This window comes from Vidua chalybeata, chromosome 1 (genome assembly GCF_026979565.1).
Source record: "Vidua chalybeata isolate OUT-0048 chromosome 1, bVidCha1 merged haplotype, whole genome shotgun sequence".
In the NCBI taxonomy this organism is placed as follows: domain Eukaryota; kingdom Metazoa; phylum Chordata; class Aves; order Passeriformes; family Viduidae; genus Vidua; species Vidua chalybeata.
The window spans coordinates 63,726,240-63,751,725 of NC_071530.1; the positions used below are offsets into that span (position 1 = coordinate 63,726,240).

At 39.1% G+C, this 25,486-nt stretch overlaps 1 long non-coding RNA gene across 1 annotated transcript; it reads right to left on the reverse strand.

The window, feature by feature from the left end:
- Positions 1-15,699: 15,699 nt before the first annotated feature.
- LOC128800473 (uncharacterized) lies at positions 15,700-25,486 on the reverse strand. The gene is made up of 3 exons (XR_008434983.1): positions 25,413-25,486; positions 23,391-23,545; positions 15,700-15,903 (listed from the first exon to the last, which is right to left on the reverse strand). It is a non-coding gene; the product is annotated as an uncharacterized LOC128800473 (long non-coding RNA).

Here is a 25,486-nt window from a genome sequence, read left to right on the forward strand (position 1 = left end):
CAGGATGAGTCTGCAGCATTAAATACACCAACAACACCAAATGCAGAGATGCCTGTAGAGCCAACACATCCCCATCTCAAGCCCAGCTCTGACCCAATTTGTCTTGGGTTGGCCCAAATATAGAAAAACACGGGCACCTGTCAGTCACTGTCGGGATACTTTTGTTTACAAGCTAATTCATGAGTGCTTTCCAAAACACTAGGTTTTGGTTTTGTTTTTTTTTTTTCTTTTCTGAACAAAACCCATGACTTCTAATTTGAAAGGGGATTTTAAAATGGTTGTGATTCACAGGGATTTATGGATGTTTCCCAGGGAGTTTCAAAAGCCTGGACTTTCTTCCCACAACTCCCAGGAAATGCAGTTAAAAGTGTCCCATAGGTCCTTAGTTCAGCGTGTTTGGACTGGTAGTGCGGGACAATCACCTGGCAACCTCTCTCCCAAGGAACAATCTCCTGGCAGCCTCCATCCCAACACCTGCGTGGGGCAGAACCTTTACAGATGCTATCCAAGGCTGTACCCAAAACTATTCCCCAATGTGGTTGGAACCAGCATTAACTTGGACAAGAGCTACGTGTCATTTCCATTTCTGCATGTTGCTAATTTATAGAGAAACAGGATATGACTGGAGACCAGCAGAACAAATGCAGAAAGAGTGGGGGGATGCTCACTTAGGGAAATGAACCTTAGGATATTTCTTAAGCCAAAAGCACTTTGAGGGCACCGTTCTTTTTAACCTAAACACTATTTTGCATTAATCCCGATTTAGCCACTGAGATTTTCAGCTCCAACTGGTTACAGTAAATAATGCCCTGGAAAGCCCTGGGTGAGGCTTTCTCACCCACCCATCTCACACAGGACTCACTTCCAAGAGGTCTTTAAATGTCAGCCCTTGAGTGATGGCTTTCATACACCAGAGCCTGCTGCCTTGCACAATTTGAAGGGAGACCTTCCGTGTTTTACTTTCCAGCTTTTCTGTTCACCCTGAACGTTGCCTTCAGTGATAAAGCTAAAAAACCCCACCCTTGCTTGTTATCCTGACAATATTTAATTCTGACAGCACATTCAGTATGCTTCATGAAATATGCAACTCTGTGACTAATGAGGTATTTGCACGTAAGAGCCATATACAGTAAATTGCAGGGCAATAAAAGTAAAGGAAAACCATGAACTGATCAGCCAGCTGTTAAAATGATGCAAAGTCTGCCTTATTAAATGTGTTATGCTATACCCAGATGCTGACTAGAACTCAGCTGTGGCTCCCTCAGTAAAGCTTCACCTTAAAAAACTATAGGTCTCCATTTCTATTACCACACATTAGGTTTCTGCTTTTCAAATACTGATGGAAGTTCACCTCTCTGCTGTCTCCCTCCTTTCAACTCATCATGTAAGGAAGCACTATTTTGATTTTATGCGTAAGATTGAGTCTGCTCCAGTGCTAAGCATCCTATCAGCATATGACCAACTAGCAAAGCTGACATTTTTGCCATGATTATCCACGAAAAGTGTTTCCTACCTCTGATTTACAAGAGCCCTATTCATGAGAAATGATTAATAGCTCACTAGTGCTGCCAAAAAGCACATAAATCTAGACATCCTCTATGCTCCTGACATGCCACTCATCTTGTAGATGTGTTCAGATCTCTCTCTTCCTCTCTCCTGCTTATCTATGTTTGATCCCCAATGGGCACATGCTGATTAGGCAATACAGTTGCTGACTGGGACAATTTTAGGCTTATATTACTGATGGCACCCAATTACAGGCTGCAGAAAGTAGTGTCCTTCCTGGCTTGTACTAGACAACCATGATTAAGTGTTAAATGCCTTCTAAATTAACAGGCAGTATCGGCCATGTATCTGTTACAATTTATCAGGGTAAGAAACCAGCTCCACTGCCAAGTTTTCTCTGTTCCCAGTTAAGTCTCCCAGGCTGTAGAGTAACAGAGCTGAGAAGAGGGCAAGCTGCACACAAGCATACACCTGACTCAGCTGATGCTTAACTTACTCAACAAGGTTTCACACTCTTGGCATTAAACACGCCTCCAAGCCCCCCACTCAGATGTGACAGATTTAAACAAGCACTGTCTGAACCAGGGCCCACCGTATCATTCTCCATCCCCTCACCACCCCACCCCCCTGGCCTAATAAAAGCTATTTCACAGTTCTTGAGCATCCTTCTTCTGAAGATCCTAGAGTGTTTTGCAATTACTAAAAAACGTGCCTACCCATTTTATTCCATAATTTCAGCAGGGCTCCTAGCACAACAAGACACACACAAACACAACACACACAAAAAGTAGCTCATTGTGCCTAGTGTGTGAAGAGACTATCAAGGTTGCAGTGCTTTCCCTACGTGTATCCACTATGACACAAGCCTTTAATTGTTCAATCATGTTCTGCTTTACAAATACTACAGAGTACAACGTGCCTTTTCCTCACTGACTTTGGTGCAGGCAGGTTACAGCTTGCTGCTGGGTTTTATTTCCCTATTCACAATGTTCACTGTAGTTGCAGTCCAGTGCATTTTTAATTTAAGATATTAGAATCACACCTCAGAATCATGCACAGCTCCCACTGACATCTCTGGAACCCCAGCTATTATCCCAGCTGTAATAATAATAATAATAATAATAATAATAATAATAATAATAATAATAATAATAATAATAATAGTCCAATGTTGTTATTTTAAAAAATATAAAATAGCTAATTTTTTTCCTAGGTGTGTTTTAATAAGATTACTGGCAGCCATGTTCTGCTCAGTTTTTTTCCTTCTTAACTTCCTCCTGTGTAATTCGTCTTTTGAGTGTGCCCACCCTGAATTTTGCTGGATCACACATTTTCAACAGATCCTATTTGCAGTCATTGGGCTTTAGTACTGCACAAACTACTTCTCAAGTAAATACCTGGAAAGAATTGCAGCAATGCAAAGGAATGTCTTGTTTAGTTGGGCAATCTTTACAAGTGTTAATGCTGCTCCATTCTCCATATACCTGATCTCCAAGCTATCTGGTCGTTTTCCTACATAACAAATGCATTTTCATCAGTTTCTCAACTGCTTCTTTAAAGAGAGAAGAGAGGCCTCTTGTTATTTTCATACCTGTGCCAAGATTATCAAGTTATTTGTGTTGCTTCTCTGGCCATTGCATCTCAAATCTTTCAGAAGCAGAACCTCTTGTCACTCAAAATGATTTGCCATGATCTGGTGGCAGACCTATATGCTACCAGGTTGTTTGTGCAGTTCTAGCCACAGGCTACATCCCTGAGAAGGAAGCAGATGATGACATGAACAGGTGTTCATTGCAGCTGTATTTTGTGCAACCCTGTTTGCAAAGTATATACCTACACAAAGTATATAAAAAAAACAAAAAAACAAAAAAACAAAAACAAAACAAAAAAAAAACCACAAAAAAAACCACAAACAACAGTAGCCATTTTTGTTGCTCAGCATGCCCAAGCGTCCCTACCCAGTGAGTCATAAGAGCCAAAGAGCCTTGACTCTCCCATTTCTCTTAAGCCATGCTTGCAGCTTCTTACCTGACATTTCTTCTGCTGCATTTGGAACAGGTCTCTGAATTTTGCTCAGCTTTCACTTTGCTTCATTATTGCCTTCCTACAAGCAGCTAAAGACATGTTTAAATATTCCTATCATTTAGCCTGAAGGGAAACTGTTTAGCACATTTAACATCTCTACCCAGAAACCAGACTTTTCATAGATGTAAGAACCATCTGATGGCAGCCACTAACACTTAAAAAAAAATAATCTTCTAAAAGAACAGCTACATGCAAAGTAAATAGAGAATTCTTCTATACAACAACATAACTTGCTGACCCAAGTGCAAAAGGAGATGTTTAAAACTGTAAGTTAAAAATAGTGAAGGATATTTTTCACTCTCATTTCTGTGATGTATGCAAAGAAGACCAGTAAGGACAAGGTGCTAATATTATCATCTTCCAAAAGGCACAATCAAGGCAAATAGAAACTGTGATGAAATGCCCATCTACTGGGTATATACCCACCTCTCAGCTTTCCAGATTGCACAAAACCTTTCTTCTTTACAACGGTGCTGAATAACCTAGAATTAAATACAACACACTCATCCCAATTAAATACAACAGACTCATCCCAAAAGCTTTCCATGTGTTTTTTTACCTGTCCATATATTTTCTTGGCCATTTAACTGGGGGAACAACACACCAACTTCTCTAAGGTAACACCCTTTGGTAGTGCACGTAGGAAACATTATCTCTTGGGGCTGGCGGCACTATCTCATTAGGAATCTCCTGACAGCTCATCTTCACTAAGTTTCATAATTATGTGAATGAGCGTCAGCGATCCTCACTCAGCAGTTCCATGGAAGCTTTCTCAGTAGACACCATTTATTCTATTTCTTTTACTGTCACCCTTATTTCACCATTTGCTGTACTCAGAATAGTTTTCAGATACCCTTTTTCCACAAAAGATGTTGCTTTGGGGACTCATACTGAAAGCAGAGCAGAGAGGAATAAATGACATTTGGGGTATTTCATTACAGCCATAACCTCAAAGGGAGGAGGAAAAAAGAGAAGTGTTTAAAATAACTTTTGTTCCTCTCGTTCACAAAAACATACTGACAAATTACATATTTGTATTCTGGCAGTAGACAACATATTTATAAGAGCTCTTCTGCCTGTCTCCTTTTGTATAATGAAATGCTCTTACTCAAGGTTCAGGCTATTTCAAGGATTGTTCAATGCAGACTTATTCTATGGCTAACAAATGCATGATTTAACCAAGGAATGCTGAGGAGTAAGAGTAGGAATCAACACTCAGCTTGACCTTATCCTCCTTTGGCAGGTGCTTTACTTTCACAGACACAAATACAGAGCTAGAACAACTCTCAGGAAAAGGAAAAAAGAAAGAGAAGGAAATTATTTTCATGGATCATTTACCCTAACTTTTCAAACTCATTTCCTATGTATTTATGAAAATAAGTATAACACAGCATTTAAATTCAAATTAGTGACGTAAAGAACCATGATACACTGAAGTTTCTTATGGCACTGTGCCTGTTCTGGATACTGTTTTGGTCCTTCTTAAATCAAAAGAGCAATCTGTCTAGCTGAAGTTCATGATGCCATTTTGTGAGTAAAGTAATTAATGGATATTAGCACCCAGTAAGATTTGAAGTGTAGGAAGCAACTTTCTCTGCTGTTCATTTTTCAAAAGCATGTGTTTTAACCTCAAACACTTAATGGGAGCAGTGAATACTCTCATCTGCTTGGCATAGCGAAATTATACCAAATAAATCGTGACATGTTTTGGAGAATTTTATCACTAAATATTATGCACACACAGTCTTGATCCTTACACAGTTTGATGAAAAAAAGCGCAAACGGGTAACATAAAAGGGTTTTTTTTTTCCCTAAGTGAAGAGAATCTTGCATGACCTAAGCTCCATTTTCTTTACTTAAATAAAGAAACTGAAAATCCACATCATGATCTTTCTGAATAAATTAATGCTAATTAAGTAAGGAAAGTAAAAGTTGTGTGGTTCTAGCACCAGCAGAATCAAAGCACATCCCATTATTTAGCTAATACAAGCAATTTTGTTAAACAAACTATACCTTTGTTCTGTAAATATTGGAAGTAAGGCTTCGGACAGATGTTCCCTGCTGTATACAGACATGCTAGGGAAAGGTTAGAGCCCCAGCTGTTGATCATCACTTCTTTCCAGAGGTTACTGCCCCCTCACATTTGTTGGGAGAGCTTGCTTATAGAAACACTCCCGCAGCCACTTGAAGTTAAAGTGAGTGACACTACTATTTAGACAGTTTAAGCTAACTAGCACGGTTGCTGAAAGAGTTCGTGCCTGACTGTACCTTTAAACTTCCAGTGTTCACAAGACTGCAAGTTCTCACAACTTCTTGTCAGGGCAGAAGCTTTTCTCACCTTTTTGTGTAGCACCAGAGATCAAATCCCCAATGCCATGCTTGTATATTTAACTTTAAGTGCCTCCTAATTAAACACTGACAATTGTGTTAAATGTGCTAGCCAGCTACAGTCCTGTTTCTCCTCCATCCTTCTGCTTTGATTAGATTTCAAATCACTTTTGCAAGTCTGTGCTCTTCCAAACAACAATCAAAATCCGTGTTATTTCACTGTGCAAGGGCATCCTGCGGACCTGTTTGACTCGTGTAAGGATACACCATCTCAGGATACACAAAATGTAGCTCTGATGCAGTGATATTGGGATGCACCAGGCTATGGGCAGAATACAGTGTGTTAGACATGCTATGATGCTCTAGACAAGTGCCTCACCTTTCTCCACTATTTTCTCACCTACAAAATAGTGAAATTTTGCAGTGTTCTTTGAAATTAGTAAAAAGTGCTATGTGTCTGTGTATGGTAACTGTTGTTAAGAATATAGATCCACTATTCTTTGGTAGTTAAAAAAAGAAAATGCATCATTCAATAATTTCATCAACAGAAAATTAATAACGGTATGTGAATAGTTATGATGTTAGTATAAAGCAAGGTTTATTTTCTCACTCTTTTAAAAGTAATATGTATCTTTGAGTAAATTCCATCACCAATTAAGTGATGCATTGAATTTACAACTGGTTTTTGAGGGATTTTTTTCTGTTTTTTCTGGTTTTTCTTTCCTGGCATCCTAGGATATTGATTAAGCTGCAGAAAATAGCATTCACAGCACACTATTTATGTGATGGTGTCCATATCCAAGTGAAATTACTATGTCTAACACCTTTTTCCAAGAAAAAAATATTATTTTGCTGACAAAACAGAACTTATGCAAGGCTTTAAAACCAGAATTTTCTGATTCTTTCCTTCAGTGTAGAGTTACTATATTTTCATGTCTATCTCCTCTACTGCTTGAGTTACAGATAATAGCGAGTAGCAAGTATTCCAATAACCATATTAAAAGAACATTACAGATACAAAGTCAGTCACTCAAAACTTACAACCTTACAAGATTATCCAGACAATTGCATTTCAGGCCCCTTGGTGTACACATTGCATACAGGACTGTGGATGACATGACTATTTTTTCCCAAAACCATTTCCACCATTCAGTGAACAGACTAGATGCTAATTATTACATACGAGGAATGTTCAGGGTTTTTTTTTTTTTGTGTGTTTTTTTTTTTTTATTATTCTTATTGTTCTCCATGAAACACCAGAAATTCAGTTATTTACTGAGCTGTACTCAAGACTTGCTACAAAGGCAAACTTCCGAATGTCTGTTGACTTTTCTGTCATGCCATCCTTGCACTACTCGAGTGTTTTGCGAGCAAGAAGTCACCCATATATGATTCTGTGAATAGAATGAGCTCCCCTTCATTTTCACAGGTGAAAAGATTGTATCATGACAACCTGGAAAACATATAGGTATTAAGTAGTTTCCCTTAAATCTCCACAATTGAATAACTTTCCACCACATCCCTTCTATGTTTTAACAGTTCTCAATTTCTTCTTGCATGTGCCCTAGGTCATTTGAAAAGCCAGGACCAGGACCGTGACAACATTGGGACACATTGCTTCTACCTCCCAAGTACTGAATTCTTTCTCCAAATCATTGGTTATACATTTATTTTTAAGAAAAGCAAAAAGGCTACACATTTCTCTTAAACTTGTTCTCAAGAAAAAAAAAAACATACTTTTTTTTGAAGCTTTAGATATTCCTCCAGATGCAGTCTCCAGTCTGTACATTTTCAGTCCAAATAATACACATTTGACAAATCTATAAGCAACTGAAAACTGGGTCTTGTGATGAAAATTGTCAAGCAAGCTTAACTATAGGTGGCATTCACAGCTTCACCTATAATTGGTATCTCCTTCTGGTAATCCAGATGAGGCCCCAGCATAACAGCTCTCTGCATACCTACACAAAAGACTGAAGCTGTGCTAAGAGGTCTCATTCATTCCTCTGATGATCTGAAACAGGCATCAAATGTTTTTTATCATGCAATCACTGTTCACAGCCTCAGCAGAGTACCTGAATACAGCACAGAGGCACAAACGAGCTAAAGCACAAATGAGTATCTAAACCCCCTTCTTGACATTCCTACATAGGAACTAGTAAGCTGGTGAATTATTACCACATAAGGAAGCCAGAATGGAAAACTTCACTTTCAAATAAACCACTTCTAGCTGGCTTGGAAGAAATACGTGACTGTGATCCAGCCAGTTCTTACCCTGGTGAGTCATGCCTACATCTGTCCCGATATGGCCAGCAGTCATGACCCGACATGTCTTCTCATGGTCGACACTATTCCATAAAGGAAAAGATAAGAATGGAAAAGGCCTTGTCCCTAATAAACCTGGATCTGTGTCATTGTAAGGAGCACCTTAAAATGTGACTGACATCTGCATTCCCCTTTGTCTTACTCCAGTAGTGTTTCTAGAGCCAGCTTTTCTCAAGCTCAGTTTTTATGTGTGTCTATGGACTACAGGAGTAAATCATTGCTCTATCACAGCTCATTTACTCAACGTACTACAACATATGTAGTCCCATAAAGGGCTAAGAAATCCTCAAAAATTTGAAACCCTGTAGTATACTACTCCACTTAGCAGAATCACTAAATAATAGTAAAATACAATGTGTCATTAACTGAATAATTGTTTTATTTCTCCCCCGTGGAAGTTGAAGGAAGCATATAAACAGTTCATGTCGTTTTATGGAAATGAAAACCAACACATTCAACTAACTAGGGGATGGTTTCCCCATTTTTTAAATCAGAAAAATATTTTTTAGCACGTATTTACGTTTTCAAGATTGTCTTGACATCTGTTCTTAAAAAGCACAATGAAAAGCTTTTAACTACAAACACTGATAAAATATGGTAATGCTCTGTTTTCCCCTGCTGCAGAACTGCCAAGTAATAAGGATTTGCATGACTAAGCTTCTATTACGCTGACATATGCAAAACCGAGGAACAATCATTCTTTCTGGTTTGACAACATTTAGAAGGCAAACACTCCTTTTACTTTCCTCTAGGACATGTTGGGCCCCAGACAAGATGCAGAGCATTATTCAACCAAATCAATTTTTAAATGGACCTTTAAATGCTGAGTTCCCTTAAGCAGAGACACTTGGATAGCAACTTTATTATGTAAGTTAAAGGGCACTAGGGGTTTGACTGACACTTGCAAACAGAGAATTTAATTCAACATGCCTCTATATATGTCTCTGCCACACCATCCAGAATCTGCTTCCTAGACCTTAAATAATTGTTCAGCTAAGCTTCTTGAAACACCTTTGCAAAACTCCTGAATCTGTGATCAGTATATTGGAAAACAATATCCAGCTAAAGTATAAAAATGTTAATAAATATTTCCAAACTAAGGTGCCTAAGGTTATTTTCACACCAGTAACTTCCATTGGCCAACTTTCCTTTGGAAACAGCATCTGCAGGTCCAATTGACTTGAAGTGACTGTCAGGTACTCAGTTGCCCAGAAGAATATGATTTATTGGTCTAATTTAAAAAGGTTGCCCTCTTTCAGAATTTAATTTCTCCCTATTTACTCGCTACCTTCCATTGTCCTATACAGTATATCACAACTTACATTTCAACAAAAATCACAACAAATTGCAAATAAAATGTAGTTCTGGGCTAAGGTACTCAGGGATAGTGAGGTACCATTTCTTTTCTAGACATCTAATCCCTACCACAACTTTCAGCATACATCTCCTTGAATGGCAATGTATCAGTGTGTATCTCCAGCCTACCTAGAGCATCTAGATACCACACACAAAAAAAGAGATATCCTTACAATTTCTACTAAAAAAAAAGACGGTGTATTTCTGAAGGTAAAACTGTCAGCTGCAACATGTCCACAAGCTGACTAACGGGGTACAACTATTATGCCAATTCTTACTATAACTATCTCCCAGACAGGGTGAATAGCCGGTGGAAGTCCATGAGAAAGAAGCATTTCCATACTTCCATAGGATGCCCACATTTGTAAAGAGGCAGAAAGAGAGCTAGGATTCAACACACATCAATCTCAGCCTCCTGCAAGGAATTCAATGGACTTCGAATGGTGAGTCCAGCTTGGCCAGCAATTACAATTTTCAACAAATAGATACTGAAAGTTACTAGAATTGTGATTAAAGCAGGGAAGTGGGAGGAAGAGGCCACTATCACAGATCCTGAATGCATCACTGTTGTCACTGCACTTTTGACATCTCATTGCTGCCTTCTGGATAAACTTTCATTAATGGTAATCACCAGCAGTCATCTTCAGCTTAGTTTTGCACATAATGAAGCTTAAATCATTGTGTTATCTGCCTCTTTCCATCTGTTTACCTCTTCCCACTCCCTCCCCCTCCCTCCCCCAACCTCCCTCACAGAAAACTTTCTGAGCTGTTGGCCAAACCAATTCAGTGATTGCATTTTGTACATACCCACTGATAGCACTGATACTGTCAGAGCAGAGCAGGTGGCAATGCCCTGATGAAAAGACACTATCTCCTAGTGACCTGTTGGTGGTCACCTGGGACAAAAGAAAGATTGAGATGACTGACATGAGGAACAGAAAACAAATTTAATAATTATACAGTAAGGAAGTAAGCCTCAGTGTCTTTCTTACATAACTATATATGTACATACAAAATTAGGATACTTTTCTGCTTACTGTTTTTTCAGCAACTCACCAAGTATTATCACATGGCAAGAATTATAATTTCCATTAAAACTTATCAGTAGGCAGCAGGTGTCCTGAAGAAGATGTACATTTCCTTCCTTTCTTTTTTTTCCCTTTCAGAACCACTCTCCTCAAGCAGGGAGTCTTTTTTACTGGGATTTAAGCTGAGAAATGCCACACTCACAATCACAGGAAAATCAGATAAATAAGTGTATGGAATTAACACCTGATTTAACTATTTGGAAATGCTGTCCTCCTGATTAATGCCTCCTTTGGATTATCTGATGAATGCTGCAGTTAACTAACTCTCTTTTGATCCTCCTGCTGGGAAATACAGAAAGGATGAGATGGTGGGGGTGGATAATTATGCTCAAGAAGATGAGAGTATCTGATCCATACTAGGAATGCTAAACTCAAGTAGTTCCTTCTCAAGAGTCCTGCTGCAAACTAGAGATGCCAGTGTGAAGCTGTTTAGCCAGTTTCAAATTGGTAGATGTTCTCGTGTTCTTGCGACACCTGCCATATGGTGAATGCATTGAGACCTGTAAAAAAAAAAAAAAACAGTGATTCATGGTTAATCATTCAGAAAACAGCCAGAGATTCATGGTAACCCTGTATTTCTGGAAAAGTACAACTACACCCCAATTTTTTATCTGTTTTATGAGACAGAAACTGCAGGTGAGGTTGAGAACAGAATCTGAATCCTGATCTGTTTTACAGAATTTTGGGGAGTGAGCAGTGTAGATTCAAGGAGTGACCTCACAGTTGGGAGACTGGTATGAACTGTGCACTTTTCAGTGATGGGCTCAGCCTTGCACAAGCAGGATGACCCTGGGTTGAGTTGGATCTCTTGTAATGGCTGAATTCTAATCACCTAGTTTGAGGCAATTTCTTTTCACAAAACATGCACACTCCACATGAGCCTACTCCACGAAAATATTGATTTGTCTTTGCATAAGGAATATTTTAAGTAACTTTTTAATCAAAAACTTGCCATTTCACTCTACTGCCTGTGATTTTCCATAGTTAAATCTCAGGGTCTGAATCCTCACTTTGATCTCCAACAGAAAGGCATGTTAATTACTTGTCGTGTTTAAAATCACTGCAGTGCTGCTCCAAGCTTAGCAGGAAAGATGCTCAGATTCAGCAGTGCCCCTTCCCTTCCCTTCCCTTCCCTTCCCTTCCCTTCCCTTCCCTTCCCTTCCCTTCCCTTCCCTTCCCTTCCCTTCCCTTCCCTTCCCTTCCCTTCCCTTCCTTCCCTTCCCTTCCCTTCCCTTCCCTTCCCTTCCCTTCCCTTCCCTTCCCTTCCCTTCCCTTCCCTTCCCTTCCCTTCCCATGTAGAGGCCAGTATGAAGAGCAAGGATGTGAAAGCATGCATAGCTGTGCAGTGGGAGGCCAAAGGAGGTGAAGGATAAGCCAAAATGTCCATTCTTGGGCCTCTGAAGCAGAGAACCTGCCCTGTGCTGAGTAACACAGACCAGTGTGCCAGGCCCTAGGCTGTTCCCTCTGTCCTGCAAAAGCAGAACATGTCAGCATCAAATTATCAGTGCAGCCAAGGAACAGCTGCCAGGCTGCCCTTGGGAGCAAATGCAATAGCACCTGGGACTCTCCTCATCAGGTGCTATCCCTGCCATGGGAAAAAATTAACTCCTAAGAGACTGCATGTCCACGTGCAGCAGATAGAAAATGTACAGCTAAGCATTATAAAGTCTTGGATCAAGCTGGGTAAACCCTCGTGAATTCTGGGCAGTCTGTGGATTTGAAACCAAACCTCACTGGGCCCGGGCTCAGTTCTGCTGTAAATCACCAATGGATAAACAACATCATAAATCCTGTTGTTTGGCTCCTCTTTACATTGCAGCACAATGCATGTGGTGCCCCAGTCACTGAGTAAAAATGTACCCAAAAATGGGTAATAATCTTTAAAATTGTACTCCTCTCTGTTCATCAGTTACATAACACACTCAATATTCCAGCAGAAAGAGCTTTCTTGAAGTAGAGAAGACCTAAGTCTGTTTTCAACAAATTAAAGCATGCCAATAAATTAAGGTATCCAACTGGGGCCAGCTGTAAACCTTATCCAGGCCAGCAAAAGTGCTAGTAACCAGAGGCTAGTAACCAGCCTCTATGTGAGAAGCACTGCCTGCATTTTTTTGTACTTTGTTAACAATGCAAAATATTGATGTTTTTCTTTAAATATATTTTCCAAAGAATATGGGAACCAGTGAAAATCAATAGATAAATTAAGTGATAGGGAAGAAGTTTACACTTAGATTTGTTAGTTACACTGCATCTCCAGATTCCCTTGAAAATGTAAAAAGCAGGCAAGTGAATTACATGGGGCAAGACAGCAAGGAGCATATAAGCCTGGGTTTGTTCAAAAGTGCTTCCACAAAAGAAACAGCTATATAGCTATCCAGTCCAACTTTACATCTGCTTCCAATTTCATAGTCTTCTGTGTCTTTGATGAAAACACAATTTTTCCCAAAAGGAATTGCAGCACAGTTGAGCAAAGAAAGGTCTATTGATAAATCTAATGCATCTTTTACAGAGTGTGATGCTTCAGGGGGTTGGTAGTGGGGGGAAGAAGGGTTTTGTATCATAGTATCATAATGTTTTGCTGCATCTCTAAAGCTCCCTTTACATGTCACCACCTTCTAACCTAAGAGGCAGTCTATTTCAAGCAAGACTGAACTGCCTCCTTTTTTTCATCAGGATCCCTAGGCGTCTTAGACACTCGTCTCCATTTAAGCAGACAGTCTGAGATTTTTTTTTAGCTCACATTTTTAAGCAATGTGCAGCAGCACAGTTTCAAATCCACTTGACACTAACATGTCCTTTTGACACCCTCTCCAAAGAGAGCACTAAAAAAATTAATAATACATCAACAATAAATAATGCTTATTTTATTCTGTTTCTTTCATAGAAGCTCAAGAAAATTACTTATCCTTCTAAGAGCACCGCTCAGATAGTTCTTACAGTAATGTTAGCCCTTAGCTATGGGCTAGTTCACATTCCAGCTACTTGTATTAAATTCTTGGCCCTTTCAAAATTAACAGAAATCAACAGGGACAAGACACACTGCTCATGTTTCAAGGCACACAAAAACTTTGGGGTCTTGTCTGTCATCAGCCCACTATTTTCTGCTCTGCAGCCTTGTTGTCAAAAACAGTCCCCCAGCTACGCAGGACACATAGCTTTTCAGGGGGACATGAAAGGTACTATAAATTGCTATCCGACACAATTGAGCCTGAAATCTGACTTGTATAAGGATGCAAAATTCCACTGAAGTCAGAGGGCCTGTGCTTATTAATGTCAAGGCTTCATTTCACCCATTAAAAAGTGAACTGTCAGCTCAGCTATGCTCTGTGAACTCTTGTGGGATTTCCTGCCTTCTTAAGTTACGCATTTCCAGTTGCTTGGAGTCCCCTTAAATGTACGAATTTAAAATAAATGCATTTCTAGGGACACAGGATAGTCTGCCTACATTACATGATGCTTCCAATGTAAAAAAAAAAAAAAAAACACAGAAATATAATGCATTTAGTGTAAGAGCAAAACTATCCTCCTAACAAATGTGTGTGCAGGAAAGGTGGAATATTCCACATGAGACAGGAAGGTCAGGTCAGCTACAGGACAAAGACTGATCTGGACTTTTTTGCAGAGTCAGTACTAGTTAACCTGATGCTTAGACAGACAAAAAAAAATAAAAACAAATCCAAAAAACAAAAAACAACCACCCAAACCAAATAACACGCCCCCCCCCCAAAAAAAAAAACCAAACCAAACCAACAACAAAAACAAGGAAACAAAAAAACCCCCCAAAAAAAACCCAAAAAAAACCAAAAAACCACCAAAAACCAAACCCAGCCCAATAACATTCCTTTCCTACAGCCAAGATGCAATAGAAGAGTTAATTTACTTAACATAGTTTCTTATTTCAGCACCTGTCTGGGGGTCTGTGGAAGCATTGGGACTGGCTAATCCACCGAATGATCTTTAATCAGACAGTAATATTAGGTGCTAATAGCTCTGATAAAGGGGCTGTTTAACCCAACTGTTAACACAAAGGCTTGCCTGCCGCAACGACTATTTCAACAATGCATTTGCCACTCATATTAATTAAAACTAATTCCTTGCAGGCCACGGAAAGCAGAGAGTAAACCCACACGGAAAATATCTAGATTTTACCATGACAAATCACATTAAAGAAAAAAAAAAATTATTATAAGGCAATGAAATTTGTCTCAGAAAACATACTCTCTTGGAAATACTCAAATTGTAAAAGGCCTTTAACAGAATTTTCTGAATGTATAACTATACATCTTTGGCTCTGTCCTGTGACTTCATAGAAATCATTAAAAGCTTCTTGTAACTTAAATAAAAAACATTGAGCTTTCCTAAAGGTCCTGAGGAGACTGTCATCTATGTGTCATTTGGAAGACTGTCCAAGACTAGAGTGGTTTAAGTGAAGCAGTAGAGTTAAGTCTCCTAGATAGGTTAGCTGTATTTTATATTTTTCTATTGCTAGGGAGCTTAAATAAATTTAAAAAATATGTTTATCAGGCTATGAGAGGGTAAATTCTTAACCCTCTGCATACAAATTTCACGTATAAAACTTATAACTAGTTCATCTGGAAAAATCTTAGTTAGAATTATATAAATGATGGGTTATTCTTTAGAAGTATTTAGTCTGCAGAAAAGTGTTTATCTATCCAAAAGTCACACCATACTAATCGGAATACACAACTTAAGGGCTTCAGAATTCAAATGAATCCCCAAAGATATTCTGGTTAAGAGGTAAAATGCATCCAAGTTAACTCCCCAACTCGTTTTCTTCTGCAGTCTGTGAATGGAGAGACAATCAGTGAGCAAAATGAGAAGCTCCTATCAATGTGAATGTACAGCCCCAAAGCTGTACTCAGCTGTGATAACATCTGCCAGGACCTGTAGGAGCCATAACCTGGGAGGACAGAAGAGTGTTATGAAAAACCGCACTCCAGAAATCTGTGCAATGCTCAAGCACTCCTTTATTAAAATGGGAGTAGCGGACATAGCTTCCAATATTGATGCGTTAAAGTTTTCTTGCTAGCAGATCAGTGCCAAGTTATGTGTATCTATCTCCGGGGCAAAGAAGATTAAAAGCCATCTGGACTTAATCCTGGGCAATCTGCTCTAGGTGACCCTTCTTGAACAGGTAGTTTAGACAAGATGACTATCAGAGACCACTTCCAGCCTCAATCTCCCAGTCGTGAAACTAAAAGGGAAAAAAAAAAAAAATCCATTAACACCTACTCAACTATCTCACTGAGAAGTTAACAGGAAAGGAGTATTAGCTTTTTTTTTTTTTTTTTTTTTGAAGGTGATGCTGCAGTGTTTCGGGAACTCCCTTCACTTTCAGCAGTTAGTAAGGAATGTGAGAAAGCTTTCCTTTACAGGATTTTTGCAAACCTTTCGCATTATCTAAATGCAGTTTTGTTAAGTGAATTATTTATTAACTTGATACTCTCATTGATTCACATAGGGAACTCCCACAAAACCAATCAATTGGGCTTCTGAATGCAAATCAATAGCAAGCATTTAAAGGGATATTGTTCCTTTGATGCACATAGGAAATTCCCATGAAACAATGTAGGAAGGATACAAAGGCTTATCTTGCTAAAAATGATGCGAGATAAAGACAACTTTTTACTACATCTGTTTTGGTACTACTTTTAGGCTTTGTTTTTAACTCGATTTACATTATGGATAACTGAAAGTTAGCCTGCACTCTGTTTCAGCTTTCTCACAAAATATAATTTTTCTCTGACTGGCATTACCAAGTTTTTCTACAGTTTATTTGAATGTACATTTATTCTGGAATCACCCCTCATTTCCTAAAAAAGAGTATCTGTTAGGGGATTTAAACATAATCTCTATTCTGAAATAAAACATCCGTACAAGACACTGTTTTGCAAAATAGTTTGTCCCATAATAGCTGTGTCAATTAGTTTCACCATTTGGATATGTTTTGAGCTTAGCTGGGCAGAATTTTAAATTTGCATAAACAGAAAGCTAGGCTTTATTGTTTTATTAAGGTTTACAAGCCAATCACTTCCTGGTTCTTAGTAAATTTACAGCCCAATATTCAACGGACTGTAAATTGCTAAATAGCCTTATGTTAGCCAGGTACTGGTTTGAGCTGTTTTATTGTTTGTAAGGCAGAGTCATTTTGTTCTGGAGCAGATTTTTTCCTCAAACGAAATGCATTAAAAGCTATTGGAACGGAGAATTAAAATAATCCTTGTATCTGTCAATAAGCCTGTGGAAAAGTTGATGCTTTATGGAAGTAAATTGTGTTAGAAATGCTGCTGTCATACATTAGAATGAAATAGTACAGTAGAAACTTAAAAAGCATCCAAATTTTCCAGAGTACGTTGACTCAAGAGATGTCAAATTACTTTGCACTTTTTCTTGATACCAGCAGAATGCTGGTGAATCATGGCTATAATCATCATGTGACCACAAAATTCTCTGTCGTGATAAAATATTTCAAATAACAAAGGACAGACAGCTGCTAATCACCATGGCAGAAGGTTTTAGACAAAGGGTACTTCTTTCACAATTATTTGAACTATGGCACTTAAACGGGTGCCCATTTTCTTTGTCACTTTATCCTTGACTTGACAAGCATTTCACATCCTGCCCGGAATCTGTATGGAGCCCAGCAATAGCTAGATCGAAAACATTAAATGAAAATCCACTTAATTTAATGCAGTAAGAGTGGCTTTGGGCGGAGGCTTTGCATCCAGCAATTTATTCTCTCCCCGCGTGTAAGACTTGGCTGTTTAGAACAAGAATCTCTTGGGTATCTCCTCATTTTCCACCACTGTTGTTAATGAGTGAACTGCCATCCTCACACAGACATCGGCATCAGTAAATATCATCACAGATCATATTTTTCAATAAATATATCCGTTCCACTGTCCCCACCAAAAAAGGGGTGCAACATTGAGGAGGGCCAAAAAGATGATGAAATGGTTGGAACACTTCCTATGAGGAAAGGCTAAGAGAGTTGGGATTGTTCAGGCAGGAGAAGAAAAGGCTCCAGGGAAACTTTATTGTGGTCTTTCAGTACCTAAAGGAGGCCTATAGAAAAGAATGGGAAAAAACTTTTTATCACAGCCTGTTTAAACTTTTTATCACAGTCTGTTGTGACAGGTCAAGCTTGGGGATGATGTTTTTAAACTGAAAGATTTAGATTAGAAATAAGGAAGTTTTTGTTGTTGTTGTTGTTGTTGGGGTTTTGTTTTGTTTTGTTTTGTTTTTTTTTTTACAATGATGGCAGTGAAAAACTGGGACAAGTTGCCCAGAGAAAGTGGTGGATGCCCCATCTCTGGAAACACAGGAAGCCAGGCTGGATGGGGCACTGAGCACCCTGATCCAATTGAAGATGTCACTGCTTATTGCAGGGGGATTGGACTACATGACCCTTGAAAGCCCCTTCCAACCCAAAGCCAAAATATGATCTTGGCCGATGAAAATGCAGACACACACAGAGAACTTGCTTAAGACAGCATTCATATTCTTCTGGGATCACCAGTGAATTAGCCCTCTCTTTAGACTGGCACAACCCACAACCCCTTGTTCCTTCCTCTGTGGCACAGAACAGCTTGCTGTCTAAGGCCATCAGGACAATTTTGCTGAACTTTGGCTAGTGAAGAAACTTATTTATCACGCTGGCCTTCCTTGTTGCCTTATGCTTATGCTATGTACTATTGATCCTAAACTTTCTAAAGGATTCTCAGAAATTACTTTTGCCCACACAGAGAAAGTGTCAGTGGGCAGATTTTCTCTGTACCCTTTTGGAATAAACAGTGTACTTATAATCAACAACAGTTCGCAGAACCCAAACTGCAAGACTGACTCTTACCTTTTTCTGTCAGTATAAATATTTTCTGGGGATATCAACCATATCTCTTTGTTTTAATGGCATGTTTCAACATTGTGGTAGAGATGAAAGTAGTCCTCTTTGTCAACTGGAAGTTACTTTGTTTAGAAAGATCCGTATTTGATTTTGTTTTACAAAGAAAAGCCACTATTTCATGGCACTGAGTCCTCATTTTAAGGGATGTTCTGTTTCACAGATTATTGACCTGTTAGAAATTTCTATCTGATAGTGAAGAAGGCAGAGACCCAATGTGGGAAGATGGAAACACATTGGAGATTTCCTGTTCGTAGCATGAGCCTCTGTACCACGACTTTCAGATTACAAACTGAAGAAGGTATTAAGGGAAAAAAGAGCTTCTTCGGAAGTGAACAAAAGTGATGTGAATTTCTCTTACTAAGATTCTCCACATGTTTGTGCATACCACATTATGGCATTACATCCCAGAAACTGATTAGAAGCAAGGAAAAAGGTATACAACTTTTCACAAGCAAGTATATCCATAAAAAGAAGGAGAATGAAGAAAACTTGAGTCCTGTTTCTGGATTCTGCAAGCAGGAGCACTGACAGAAATTTTCTAATAGGATGATTTCCCATCAAAACATTCTGGACAGACTAAGGATGACAGGCTTACTGGTTCTTCTGGCTTTACATTATCTTGCCAGGTGGGCAACTGGAGGCTGCATTTCATGTATTAAAATTATGAGGCATGACAGGTGTGTAAATGGTTGCATTTTTAGCAGTTGATGCATTACAGAATGCAACAATAGACAAAGTTATTCCAGAGTGTGCTTTTCCCCAGCTCACATTGGACTCACTTCGGACTTTGCCGAAGTCCAGCTTTTCCTTTTTCTTAGTCACATGCATCAGCATATGCTTCTCTCTTTTGAGTCTTCTCAAAAGAAAAGTTCCATTGACTGCAACAATTGGAAATTACACCAGAAATTTCACGTTGTGAAAGGAAACATTTCCAATCCTGCTAAATTCCATTGTCTTTGTGACTTCCTGGGCTTTTATCCCTCTATCTAAGGGAGTCCCAAAGGTGCAGGGAGAGACAAAGGCAAGGTGCTCATGGTCAAGCACTGCCATTGTGGTAACAACTCTAAGGTAACAAATGAATGCCTTAACTCATGGTTTCCTTGGAAGGGTTGGCTGTATCGGTGGCTCCTTTTCCAAGGAAGCCTCAATCAAGTTAAATCAACATATTCTTAAAATTAACATACCATCTAATAATTAGATGTTCATTAACATCTAGGGAAACACGAGGTATTCTTATATTATTCCTACACTTCAGTAGATGATTCTGCCTTTTGTAGTAAAAAACCCGGACTCCTACAGTGTGAATGAGAGAGGTGGTGCACTCATGATCTAAGCACACCCATGTACCCATGCCCCCTTTGATTTCCAAGATATTATTTTCATATCTCTGTATACAAATGTATGTGTAAATAGGTATTACCAACACGTAAAGGTTGTGGTGAAAGCTGTCATACTGTTTTTATAAGAGTATATTATGAAAGTAATTGTTTTTTTTCACATCCCAACGAAGAAAAAATATACATACCTATATGGGTCAACAACTTAGCACAATTCATCTGCTTTCTACCACTCCTTTGTTATTTGTTTCAATGAAAGATAAATTATGAGATCCTTGTATGTATTTTGGAAAAAAAAAAGAATATAAATATTTGACACAAAAATTATACCTACAATGATATTGCGTGGTAACTGGAGATTTTGATTTTGAAATTCTCTAGTTATTTCATACTGCAAGATATTTCTGCCAAATGTGTATCCCGACTGTGGCAGTAATTCTGAAAATTTTAGTAGTTTGTTGATGAGAAATAGTCTATTTGTAGCCTAATTTTGTATTCCTGCTGATGACAGTAGATATATTCTCCAAAATACACTGATAAATATTACAGCATTTTTTGTTTCATCAGAATGTAAGTGCAAATGAAACGTGGATAGTTTAGAGAGAAATGTAATTATCCCTAAAAAAGGCTGATTTCTGTTTTAGCACTTTTCTGAGATTTCAGCTTGTTGTAAGACTCTGCAAGATCAGGGTCTTTGCCCTGCCTCTCCCTTTTCTTTTACAGTGTGACTGCCTTATACAAAGTGATATTCGTATGCCAGAAAGTAGTATGTGTATGTAGCAGTTACCCAGACCTGACAAGTACTGTAGTGTATTTCTTCTGAAAATTGCCCAAGGTGGGGTTATTTCTCCTGCTTTGACAAATTCTAGGCGCACTATCCGCATTACGCTGTCACATCTACCTTAGGTTCATCAGCATCTTATTACCGATGCTGTTGGTTTCAACTCTAAATACATTATGAAGATTGCAAAGAAGCACACAAACAAACCTATCTTAGCAATCATTTTAAAAACAAAGCCTTAAATATTGACACTGTGCAATAGCCTTGAGTGAGGTTTTTTGTTTGTTTGTTTGTTTGTTTGTTCGGGTTGGTTCGTTTCTATTTTTTTTCTTTTTTTTTTCTTTTTTTTTTTTAATAGCTGTGTTCTAATTCTGCAGAGAACAGAAAGGGGAGCTTTGAAAAGGTGCTAATAGACTATGAATTTGCAGCAGAGTGTAGTTCACAGCTAACTAAGCACACTCCCTTTTCTCCCTTTGGAGAAAAAATGAGGGCAGCACAGAAGTGAATTAAAAATCATGCTGACAGTCCCAGCAACAACCAGGGCAGTAGCAGCTTATAAGATCAGCCTCGTTTGGCAGGGTGCCCGTCACACCATGACCTAAGAGGGCCAGGGCAGGAGGATATCTCTGCCCTGTAAAAAGAGGATGGCGTGGGGTGCCAGGGAGAGGGATGGGAACATAACAAACATCTTTTAAGCCTATGTTGAATTAACTTGTTTTACAGAACACTGACAGCAAACTTCTGTGTCTTTTCACTTTGCTTGGAGAGTTCTTTAATTTATTTTATACTGTAGACAAATATTCTCTCTGGATCAGCTGTCCTACTGGGAGAGATTACTATCGCAATGCCCCTCCTCCTGCCTGGGGGTATTGTCCCCTCAAATCACCCAGAGATGCTCATGTGCCTTCTCCAAACAGCCGTGGTTCCATGACAGTCTAATCCGATGTAAGCTGCGGCTGCCACAGTCCCTCCTTCCCCAGCTGCTGCCCTTTCCTGTGCCAACAGGGATGCTTGTCTGGTCTCACACTGAATTGGTTCAGAGAAGACAGAACTAACTTCAAAAAAATCTTAACACTGCCGTGTTAGTTCAGCTCCCCGTGGAGTCAGACAAGCACCAGCGCTGGTGCAATACATGGGATGGGGATATGGATGATTCAAAGCCACTGCTCTGGTTTGGATCAGCTTACACCATCATGGAACCGCACTCCAGGAGGAGCCACCCCAAAGCCTGCTATTTAAACTGCTTGTGATGATCTAGTTCTTTCTGCCTGGCCTAAGTGTGTGAGTGGTCCTAAAAAGAGCTTCCTCATCACATCAGAAAGGGTGGGCAGCCTCCCCTTACTATCAGCAGCCCTTTCCTCAGACACACCTGCACACAGGGTTTTGTGTGATCCCTGAAGCCCACAGGGAGTTCCTGCATTCCTGTGGCAGGACAGGCACTGATGGGCAGTCCTCTGTGTTAAATCAGGAGAAGCTCATGTCAGGGTGAAAGCCAACCTCCTAAGAGCCCTCCAGCCAGGGCATTCTGGGCAGCTGCAATGAACCACCAGGATCCACGCCTAATGTTACAGATTATTTGAATGTACACATGCCAAGGAAAGATGGTAGAGACATACCAAAGTCTCTCTGGATTTTAATTGATATAATTTCTTTTTTTCTCCCTTTCTGAAGTTTACAATTTTTAAAATCAGATCCTGAGTAATAAGGCAGTAAGCAAAGTGGTTTCAAACTCCTGACTTTTTGCACACATAATTGCATCTGATGTGTGCATGCTGGAGAGGAACATGCAATAGCAAACAACAAACACATACTTAAGACAGTTTTACTATCTCCAAAGGTCACCTGATTATTTACAGTAGTAGCTGTAGAACAGTTTAGAGCCAAAACTCTGGAGGGCAAAATCTAGGATACAAAAACTAGCCACTAGAGAGGGAGAATATCCCACAAGATATATTGTGCCTTTACTTGAAAGGTGAGTTTAATTGCCAACTCTTTCTTGGTCTTCCCCCACCACCTTAGTTTGATGAATATTTAGTTCTGCTGTACCCACATACATCTGTGAAGAGTACATTGTCTAAAGTGTCGCGGTGATAGACAATAGGAAATGAAGATGCTCAGACAGCAGAGCGATGAGGACTGTACAAAGTCATCAAGAGAGAAAAAGCCCCTAACTTCCAGAAATGAGAGAGGATGGACTGGGAAAAGACCATGAGCTTCTGAGGAAACAAAGGGAGGAATCAGTTAAGTTAGAAGAAAACCCTGAATCCACCTTTTAGATACCAGACCTGGTACTGGGAAGCATGTCTATACCTACAACTTCCCAGCCTGTGACATTTTACTTACAGCAGGGCATCTGAATGGGTGAGTGATGTAGCTTGGGAAAGGAGCAGGAGTAACATTGCTCAGATTTCAAATTGCACGATGTAGGAAAATATCTTAATAGTCTGAAACTACTGCAACATTTTCTGGGGGCGGGGAGGATGGGGAGGGAAGTGAATAGAAAACATACAGGAAAGGGAAAGAAGGTAAGTTCAATAACGCAAAAAATTCTAACCTATATGGTTGCAGGACGGTGGGTGTACTGGTCTGAAGACACTAAAACTCAAATTTACTTACTTTTAAAGTAGGTAAAACTGTTCAGCTTATTGTCGAACACTCACCTGTTTATTGCCAATTGCTTGATTGTCAGATGCTAATTTGCACCCTAATGTCTTTGGGTTGAGATCACTGCTCTGTTCCGGAGGTAATCCTGTGGCCAGCAGAGAACTATCCCTTAGGTGCAGTTCATTTGTAACACAATGGAGACTTGCACGCTCTGTATTGAGAAAAACACTCCAAACTGTAGCAACACTCAGCCAAGAATGTTATCTGTGCCCTCCCCCACACCCTTCCCCTCGAAAAAAAAACTCCAAGGATCCAGTTCTACTTTTCCACTGATTCTCAGGAGAAATATAAAGATCTTCTCTGCCAGTTGCAGATGTGTTCTATTTTGTTCCTACATCAGATTATGAATCACTCTAAACAATAAGGAAAGGCTATTCATCCCAAATGGGGCAGATCCTCACACACTATGTGATGATAGAGCATTTCACCCATTTGCAATAAAAAAAAGAGAAAGCACTACCCACAGAACTGCAACATCACATCATCTGCACTTTGCTGAATGTTCACAGAACAACATTGGAAGTCATTGAAGTGTCAGATACTGATTTCATCATGTGTCAGGCCTCCCACTAATAAATGATTCATCTTTCTCAGTACTGACACCTCAAAGAAAGAAGAAAGAAATTAATAAACTTTAAAGTGAGAAGTACTCTACTGATATTATACTTCCCAAGTAAACAGAAGCTTATGCACATACAAAGAATGTGTGCATCAATAGAATTTAACCTTCCATTTATCTGAAGTATACTTTTAAGTTTTAAATGTGAATCTCTTACAGAATAAAAAAAGATATAATGGAATTCTATGTGTATTATACCACCACAATACAAATTGAACAAAAATTATTCAATTTATAAATATGAGATTTCACAGAGAGCACACTAACCAGAGCTGTGTACTGATACAGGATTTGGGAAGAAATCTTTTCTAGTTTACATATAAGTGATTAATAGTACACTGGTGACAATAAAACAGCACCACAATCTTAATTCTTTTACAGTTGTAAAAGAAATCAAATTCTTCTTGAAGGTCGTGAGGAACTTACTTTTGACTCAAATGAAAATGGGACTGGGAAGAAAATTTGTCATTTAAATAGGAATTTGCATAATAATTATTTGATGCTTCATAAAGCCAGAAGATCTTCCATTGATGATAGTAGCTCTTCTGGATGAGCAGGACTAACTAGAAAGCCAAACATACATCTCCCAGAAGACATGAACTTAAATACAAACCCAAACTGGGCAATGTACTTAACAAGATACTACCATTGTTGCTTGGCTTGCTACAACACTGAAGTTTGGAAAGTCACACACTGAGTTTCCAGGCTTTTTTTGTTTTCTATTTTAACAAAATGCAATAGATACACAGAACACTCAAATTTCCACGTTCTTTGTAAAAAATAAATAGTTAGGGGAAGAAAGCGATTCTAAAAGGTTCATAGCTGGAAGAAAAAAAAAGCTGTAACATGAATATAAACCTTATAAAGCATTAAAGAATCCACATGGGAGAGAGACCTAACAAATGACCCCTCTGTAGGAAAAAAGAGACAATTGTAATTGACTATGAAACTATGAGGCACCAACCTACAGAATACCAGGCTTTGCTGGTTCTGCCACTAATAGAGCTCCTTTGACTGTAGGAGATTTTTTTCCCTCGTCAAAACAGCATCTATTATAAACAAAACACTTCAATCAGTAGACTCAAAGCTGCATAGCATACAGATACAGAATTTATCCCACTTGAATCCTCTCTCCTGGAGTGGGGAAAAGAATTAGATGAAGATGATAAAGTTTGGACTTGGACTTGGAGACCCATTCTCAGCAGAAATAATTAGTCTGGTAGGAAAACTGCTGGGGACAGAAAAAAGCCACAGACCTCTAAGGTCTCACATCCTACCTAAGCAACTACTTATTTATTTGTCTCACTCTGAATATGTATACCAGAGTTAGCAATATGATGAATAGAGTTCTTAAAAGCAGTAATACAGAAAAGCAAATTAGTCTTTGCTGTTACCCCACCTCTGTTCTGGTAGAATTAATCTGGGCATTCAGGGTAAAGATGATGTCCAGTTTCTCCATCAGTTTGATTTAGC